This window comes from Lotus japonicus, chromosome 2, assembly GCF_012489685.1.
Source record: "Lotus japonicus ecotype B-129 chromosome 2, LjGifu_v1.2".
NCBI lineage: Eukaryota > Viridiplantae > Streptophyta > Magnoliopsida > Fabales > Fabaceae > Lotus > Lotus japonicus.
Window position 1 is genome coordinate 32,211,396 of NC_080042.1, and position 8,796 is coordinate 32,220,191.

Here is an 8,796-nt window from a genome sequence, read left to right on the forward strand (position 1 = left end):
CTAGGCCGTCAATGAACAATGAGAAAGATTGCTTGCCTAAATTCTTCCTTGCAAAATCCCCATGGCTCACCCCTGGTTGTGCTCGCTGTAACGCCCTAATTTTTCAACCGGGGATCACATTAGTAACCCAACAAATATGGGGACCAACTCGGATTTTTTTTTTCAAAGAGGTGATAAATTTCGAAACACAAAAGGCCCATCATCACCCAAGCAATGGCCCGAGAAGTTCCCAGGTAAGTTGGTCGGGCACAATGCCTCATTGAAAGCACTCATTACCTAGACAGAACGACCCGATTTCTTACTTGAACTCAAATGAGATTTTTCGATAACTCTTTCAAATCTTTTCCAAACGATTCAATTATCCGTTAAGTTCAAAATCCGTTGATTACTTTTATCTTTATCAACTTTCAAAATTTAAATCCATTTAATCGTTTGATTTTCAAAACTCTTATGATTAAAAATATTCCAAAAATAATTCATCATTTATCGCGTAATAATAATACCCCAAATTACAGCTAAGATAAAAATCGTTAGCGTAATATTCAAAAAAAAATAACTACACTCCCCGAACACGCAATTAACCTTCATAATTTCTCAACGAAACAACATATTCAATTTTTCGCCCAACAACAACTCAACAAAAGTACGCATGATATTAATACAAAGAAACAACAACAACCAAAACAATTAATCAATCAATTCAACACCTTGAACACCTTCACTTCACATATCATGCAAGAAAATAAAAACCATGCAAACTCACGCACTAATTAAGAAGCTACCCTTACCTTGGCCTAAAATAAGAAGAAAGTAATAGCACGGTTCTTCCAACGGAGTCCCTTTTTTTATGAATAAAAGATGAACACAAGGAATTTCAAGCCTCTTGCTCCAAGCTTTCCCTTCACCACCAATAGAGATGATGAACTCGCACCCCCAAGGAAAGAAGACAAAATTTGAGTCTTCCAAAGAAGGAAGAAAACTCAAAGAGAGAAGAGAAATAAAGCTTTGAGGGCAATGCTTCCTCAAAGAGAGAATTTGAGAGTGAGTAGAGATTTATGGATGAAAAGAACAAAGGGTCAAGCCTCCTTATATACTACTCAAGATGCCCTCAAAGTACCCATAATATCCCCAAAAACTTTACCCCTAGACTTGGGCTCTAAGTTTCCGTAAACACATGTGACTAAATTAATTAAAACCTAACTTAATTGATTCAATTAAAAAAACAAAATAATTATATATATAATATATATTCCTATCTTTTTCATTTTTTTATATTTATATATAATAATCAAGATCAGATCTTATGTCAAATAACAACCAACCTTTTATTAAAATAACACAAAATAACAGAAGGTAAGATAACACATTTAAAATAGGAAATACCAAATTTCTATATCTCTTCTAATTCAAAATCATACTTAGTTTAAGTCTGAGAAAGAAACTGACACATCTAAAATTAATTCAAATAATTCTAAATTAATTTCTAGAACTCAAAATAATATTCTAAACCATATTTTCAAATTAATTTTCGAAATTAAATTAATTTTATTTAAAATATCTTATCTCTTAATTAAAATAAGAGATTATCCTATCTTTTCCAAATAAATCACAAACAAATATAATTCTATTATAAGGAATATCTACAACTATTATCTCTGAATTTAATTCAAAATCAATATCCTCTAAGTTTCCACATTTATCTCCTAATAATAAAACAACTCTATTTGCAAAACTAAATTTTAAACTGACATCAAATAATAAATCACTAAAATTCAAAAATTAATCCCTAAGGTTCAAAATAATATCTAGATCACTTTAAAAATAATAATTTCGGATTCTAAAATTATCTTAACCAAAAATAATGTAGCTATAATTGATGATGTGTTGGTGGTGAAATTATGATTTATAAATTGATAACATGATATGAATATGCTTATAATGTAACATGCTATATGTATTGTCATATCTTGATGTGCTGGTTGTATTATACATTTTTTCCATGAGTTGACAATCGCATGCCTTATTTATATATTTGTGTTTGGGTGGTCGCCAAACTGCCAGATGTTGTTGGATCATTGGTACAAGATGGCTCGCCATTCGGGGCAGGTCACTACGATCTGATTGTTAGGGATGACTCGGGCACCTGGGAGGTGGACCACGCCTGCAGGACAGCCGAGTACACTCGACAAGTGGTCGAGGAGGAACATAACCGGCATGGGCATCTGTTCAGGGGAGTGCTACGTCGATTGACTCTGACTTTCAACCTGCCGCATATTGTTCATTGTATTATCCCGGCTTTCAGGAGTCACAATTAGTAACCTATTAAATAAAATTAAATGATTTTCCAAAAAGGATTTAATAAAAGTGGGTATATATTTTTCATTTTCTTTCTTTCCAAAATATTTCTAAAACCTGATATGCATACTCTTACCCAAACCCATACATCCAGCCTTGTCAAGGCAAGCACTCGTGAGTGACGACGAATGTTCAAGACATATAAAATATACAGTGAAGTAATGTCTTAACCGACAACAAAGTTCAGAATGTGATAACACCCCAAGTCCAATATACTTCCTACAATCCCCTCATTGGAGATTCACAGGAGAGTAATGCATCAGAACCTACCGAAGACCAAAGTAAGTCATACAATCATCCCTACGAGCTTCAACCAATGACGGTAAGCTTCTCTACTCAAGGCTCTAGCCTTACATCTAACTACTCCCTCCGTTCCTTTTTAAGTGTCATTTTAGAACAATTTTTTTGTTCCTATTTAACTGTCGTTTTGATGTTTTAGGTTCCATTTTGTCAATTATACCCATACTTTTTCAATAACTTCACTTCACATTTTCCATAAAATTCTTCTTTCTTAATAACTATGAAGACCTTTATGACTTTATGATTGGGAGAGAGTGGTAGATAGTTTAATGATATGAGAGAGTGGAAAAAAAACTAACAATCAACTATCTTGGTTGGAGAGCTTTATGACTTTATGATTGGGATGTGAGAGGGTAGAATTGGAAAAACAACTCTAATAATCCACTATCTTGGTTGGAGAGCTTTATGCTAAAACGACACTTAAAAAGGAACGGAGGGAGTATTACTTCTACAAGTCTTCGGTTGGTTCACTCACTCCAAGGAAGCCTTCTCGTCAATCAGTTCAATCACCTTCTTACAACGATCAATAGCTACTCGCAGCAACACCTATTAAGGCTTGATAGTTTGCCGACCGCTCAAACACAAACAAAGCAAACAAGGCAAGAAAGGGTCAACTTTGTAGAGTAATGTAATATAAGTCCCAGCAAGATTTAGCATAGTTAAGTAGCGTGTGAATAAATAATTAGACACATCATAAGTTGATCTATAGCCTCTGAACGTGAAGTTATCAGTCCATCACTCGCCGCCTGCGCATAGGTGTATCTTCATTTTCTTGCCAGGGTAGCACCACGTCTCACTAATGTAAATGCACGACCCAGGGGTCAATCATCTAACACGATGAGGTTTATACTCTCTAATCAACAAACAGATAACATGATCAAGGACTAGCCCCTTAATTGATCCAAGTAATAGGAGTTAAGGTCTAACCTCTTAAGCAAATAACAAGTAGCATGGCTAAGGTCTATCCTCTAAATCAACTAACAAATAATAAGATTAAAGTTAAACCACTTTAATCAAAGGAAATATAATATGATTAAGGTCCAACCACGTTAATCAAATAGAAAAGTATAGGATTAAGGTCCAGTCACTTTAATCCACAAGCAAATAATAGGATTAAGGTCCCTCCTCTTTAATTCATAAGCAAATAATAGAATTAAGGTCCATCCAATAGCAAATAGTATGATTAAGGTCCTACCACTTAATCAAGCAGTAAATAATATGATTAAGATCCAACCACTTTAATCAAATGACAAATAATATGATTAAGGTGCAACCACTTTAATCAAAGGGTCTAATATGATTAAGGTCCAACCACTTTAATCAAATAGCAAAGAATAGGATTAAGGTTCAGCCACTTTAATCCACAAGCAAATAATAGCATTAAGGTCCATCCTCTTTAATCCATACGCAAATAATTGGATTAAGGTCCATCCTCTTTAATCCAATAGCAAAAAGTATGATTAAGGTCCTACCACTTAATCAAGCAGTAAATAATATGATTAAGGTCCATCCACTTTAATCAAGGAGTAATTAATAGGATTAAGGTCCAATCACTTTAATCCAGGGATAAATAATATGATTAAGGACAACCCTCTTAATCAAGTCATGCACGTATGCAAGAGCTAGCAGACCACGATTCGTCCTCAACCGGATACGTGTCTAGCTATGGTTTATTGTCACTATTGTTTTTCCCTAAGGTAAACGTCGGTCCATTGACCAATTGATTCACAACAAGGGGTAGCACCTGCACTTAATGGCAGTCCTACTCACAACGGCTCTTCTTCACAATATTCGCAACTCGAATCTTCATCTTTCCTCGAACCTCGGATCTTGGACCTTCCCATTTTCGAACTCATTTTCATATCCTAAGTCTTCCTCAAAAGGGGTTATCTTTATCATTCAAAGTGTTCTATCTTGAGTTAATTGATTATGAAATTTATTCTCAAATCAAGTCTTATGCATTCATTTGTTTCGAAATCTAACAAGTCAAACGATCCCCATTATCCCCAAGTTCTCTTTCATGAGAAAGCCTCGATCCTCCATGTCAGCAGTAGCTCAGACCTTCCATCGGATCCTACTTGTTAACTCTTATTACACTCTGCATTCACAATCGATATAATCATAAGGTTTTGGCATAATTTCATGTTTATGCACATACCCAATTCAAAGAAATAGTACATGTATATCCATTAAAAGGAATAAGATTGAAATCTCAGTAAACGGCCGAAGCCTCAACAATTAACGATGACCTAAGCCCTAGAAAACGGAGACACAAGTCTCAAGATTTAACATTGGCCGAAGCCTCAGAATGTTTTTTGCATTCAGTCCAGTAACAGTCAACATAAGCAACTACCGAGTCAAAGTTATTGACGCCTAAAGCATATAACTAATAACTAGGAGAGTTGCCCTTACCTTTGCTAATGTTTCTTTCTCCTTCGCCTTTCCTCAAGCATTCCAATTTCCTCGAGTCCCAAGTTTGCACGTCTCAAACCTTAAGCAAAAGTATGATTACTTAATCACTAAGTAACAACTCGACTTAAAATGACTAACCAAAATCGGAAAAGCTTTCTAAGCTTTAGGAATGCAACACTTAGGCACGAATAAGAGGATTACCCCGAATGAGTGAATTTGACACAAAACTCAAGTTTCAAGTAAGCAAGTAGCAAGTACACAATTAATGTTCTAACTTCAAATTTAAAAGCATAAAACTTGTCAACAATCATAATTGATTATCCTAATCATGCTCCAAGTGCTTCCGACATTTTCTCTTCTTATTCTCTCCATTAAAGTCCACGGCCTCAAGCCCTATTTTAAGTCTATAGTTTCATTTTCATTTCATTTCCTACATACATCGCAAATCTAAGCTCATGTGCGGTCTTTCAAGTAATTGCATATATCATAACTTAATTAACTTAAAGAACAAGTAGAACTTAGCATGTTTGAAATAACACATAATATGTTCCACATTTCCATTGCTTCTCACATAAGACATGATACTTAATTACTTAAGGGAAAAGTAACATTTAGCATGCTCAAACATTCATCCACAAAACTCTACCCAAAATTTTCCCCGAAATCACCCTAATTATCATGCATCATTACTAGAGTTTTAAGAAAATATTTTTCTCCCCCAATACACGTGCTAGCTCTCGGCCAAAAAATGGATGATTCAAGGTTGATGTTTGTAAGGCCCGAGTTTTTAAGTTTATGCTAAGTGAATAAACTTCTTATTCACGATTAGGGTTGATGTAATGTGAAGGGAAACCTGAACGAAAGTTTATTAAATGAAATATATTTATGAAGGATAAAGTTCAGGAAAAGTTCAAGGATTGCATTAGGATCGATAAAAGTTATAGCACGAACGTTTTACGCTTAAACCCAGGTCAGAAACCCTAGTATATAGCTAATTTTCACTTTTAGGCACGATGGCAGTTAATTCCAAAAATCTTCAGAGAAATGTTAGAACTTCTCTTTTTCCATATATCACAATCGTTTCGAGGCGAAACTCTAGGATCTACGAACGTCCGATTCCAATCATCGGAAGTTTGCCGAAACCGAATCCCTGGTATTTCAAAACCCTAGAATTTTTCGACAATGAAGACTTTATCTATTCAGAGCTTCAAATGAATATTCTACACGCGTACACCCATTTCTCTTGATGATTTCAATCTTTCTTCCGAAGGAAGTTTTCCATTCCGACATTCGCTGCAAAAAGCAACTTATCGGGTAAAATAGTTTTATACCGACTATGCTTTAGTTGCCAAAAATACAAGGAGACCTCTTTATGGTTTTGGAATTCTTTTGCCAAAACATATCTAATAATTCATGGAGAATGACGCCGGAAAAATCAGATTCGCGAAACTTTCATTTTCCCGCGAATTTCCACCTTCTATATATAGCAAAGAAAGGAAGAAAAACCAAAAAAAACTACCCATTTCCCCACCCAAACCCGCGGCCACAAAGAGGAAGAAGGAGGAGAAGATTTTCTTCATCGTTTGCTTGATCGTCGATCAATCAGTTGCTACTTCAAGGCTTCGAGGTATAGTCGCTAATCCTTACCTCTGATCGCTTTTTCCATAGCTTTTCTGTAGAGTTTTCTGAGTGGATAGTTTATGGGTTTTTGCAAAACTATCCAGAATCTTTCATTTCTGATTCTAAACCTCTTCCTTATGCGCCCAAGATCACTTCTGCCGGGTTAGATTTTCCGTTATGTCGCCGGAATTCCGCCGGAATCAATTTGAACCTAAAATACCCATTTTTGGAGTTTTTGGTGTAAAGCTTCAACCTTTAGGCTGAAAACTATCGCCTTAGCTTAGTGCTAGTAGGATTAGTTGTCATAAACGTCGTTGGTGACGTCCCTGCAAAATTTTATTTTTGGGATTTCAGTTTTGAAAATTCTAAGTTAAAAATCATGACCAAAATACCCCTGCGACAGTTTTTGATCCGATAATTTTTCCGAGTTCAGAATACCCTTAGTTACGGCTAATGATAGCATAGGAACCAAGTTAGATCGAAGAAAAATCGAGCCCCACAATTACCAAAAGTGGCCGAGCCCTATAGGGGAGGAGGAGGAAATTTCCTTTTCCGAAAACTTGTCTTTCGCGCTAGTTTATCGTACCTTAGGGTATAGATTACTTCGAGTAACCTTAGTAATTATCGATAGCTTAGTTTCCAATAGATTCTGATAGTATTCTGTGATTTTATTGTAAAGGTGCTTTTGAGGATTTCCCCGAGGACCAACACTTTGAGAGCGAGGAAGCACTAGTTGATCATTCTGGAGAACTTTCAGGTGAGGGCTTCTCACTGAATCTCTAGTTAATGCTTAGGGTCGATGTTTCGACATTGTTTACTGTTTATGCACTGGAATTGTGTGTGATTGGAAAATGTTTTCTGAGGCTTCGGCTGACAATGTAGATGATTCATCTACTGAATGTTTTTGAGATTGTCTTACATGCTATGTGCTATGTGGGTAATCTAGGATGTGTGGTGCATGCTTTATATGCTAAGTGCTAAGTGTCTATGATGCGATTTATTGATATATGACATGTTGTTGATTGTGATGATTTAAATATGCTCTGTACTGGAATCTGAGATTCTGAATGGTGAGAATAGCGGGCAGGTCATGCCGATTTTATTTTGAGAGTTTTGAGAAAGTTTGATAGGACGAACGAGGTTCGGGCCTTAATTTTTGCTTAGTGGATCGAGACATCCTCTGGAAGCGACTTGGGATTGGGAGATCCTGAAAATGTATAAGACTTGCGATAAGACAAAATGGAATCTATTTTATAAAGAAAATTCATAAGACCTTAAATAACCTCAAAATCTTTAAGTAATGATAACAACCTCGAAGGAAGGCATTGGAAGTCAAATCATAGTTTTGGAAAAACGAGGAGTGTCGTCGGATCCAAGTGTTGAGTTTGTTGTTGTGCTGTTGGAGCAGCGTTTTGTTGTTGTGCTGTTGGAGCAGCGTTTATTGTTGTGCTGTTGGAGCAGCGTTTGTTTTGTGCTGTTGGAGCAGCGTTTGTTGTGGTGCTGTTGGAGCAGCTATGTGTCGTTATGAAGTGTGTCTTTTGGTCGCAGAATCGACTTTACCTTAGGGTAAGCTTTTAGAGACTTTAACTTCCCTAGAACACGTGGCGACGTGTCGAGTGAGGACGGAGACGTTGTTTGACTAATCATTTTGCATACATGCAACATTAATGAGGTATTAACACAGGACGTACTCTGGACCTCGTCGGTTTCCAAAATGGTCATAAGACCCGGAATGCCGTGAAAGGGCGTTTGTAGACGTCTCTTGTAGCAGACCGAAATGGCAGACCTACGGGTTTACTGCTGATCTGACTACCCCTGTTGGAGTAAGAGGCACGCGGGCCGAAATGGCTCCACCGTGGCTGGTGTTAGGGCTGATCCGTTTGATGTCCATCCCTTTTCCGGAATGCATGTGGTTGACTGGGTTAACCTGCATACATATCATGCAACATGCATACTAATTTAGTTGTTGAGTGTGATTGGTAATTGTTAAACCTATTTGGAACATGCTATCTGCTATTATTGTGTTTATGTTATTGTGGAACATGCAACCCTAGGAATGACATCTTTAGCTATAAGCCTAAGTGGCTATCTATTATTTGTACCTATTGG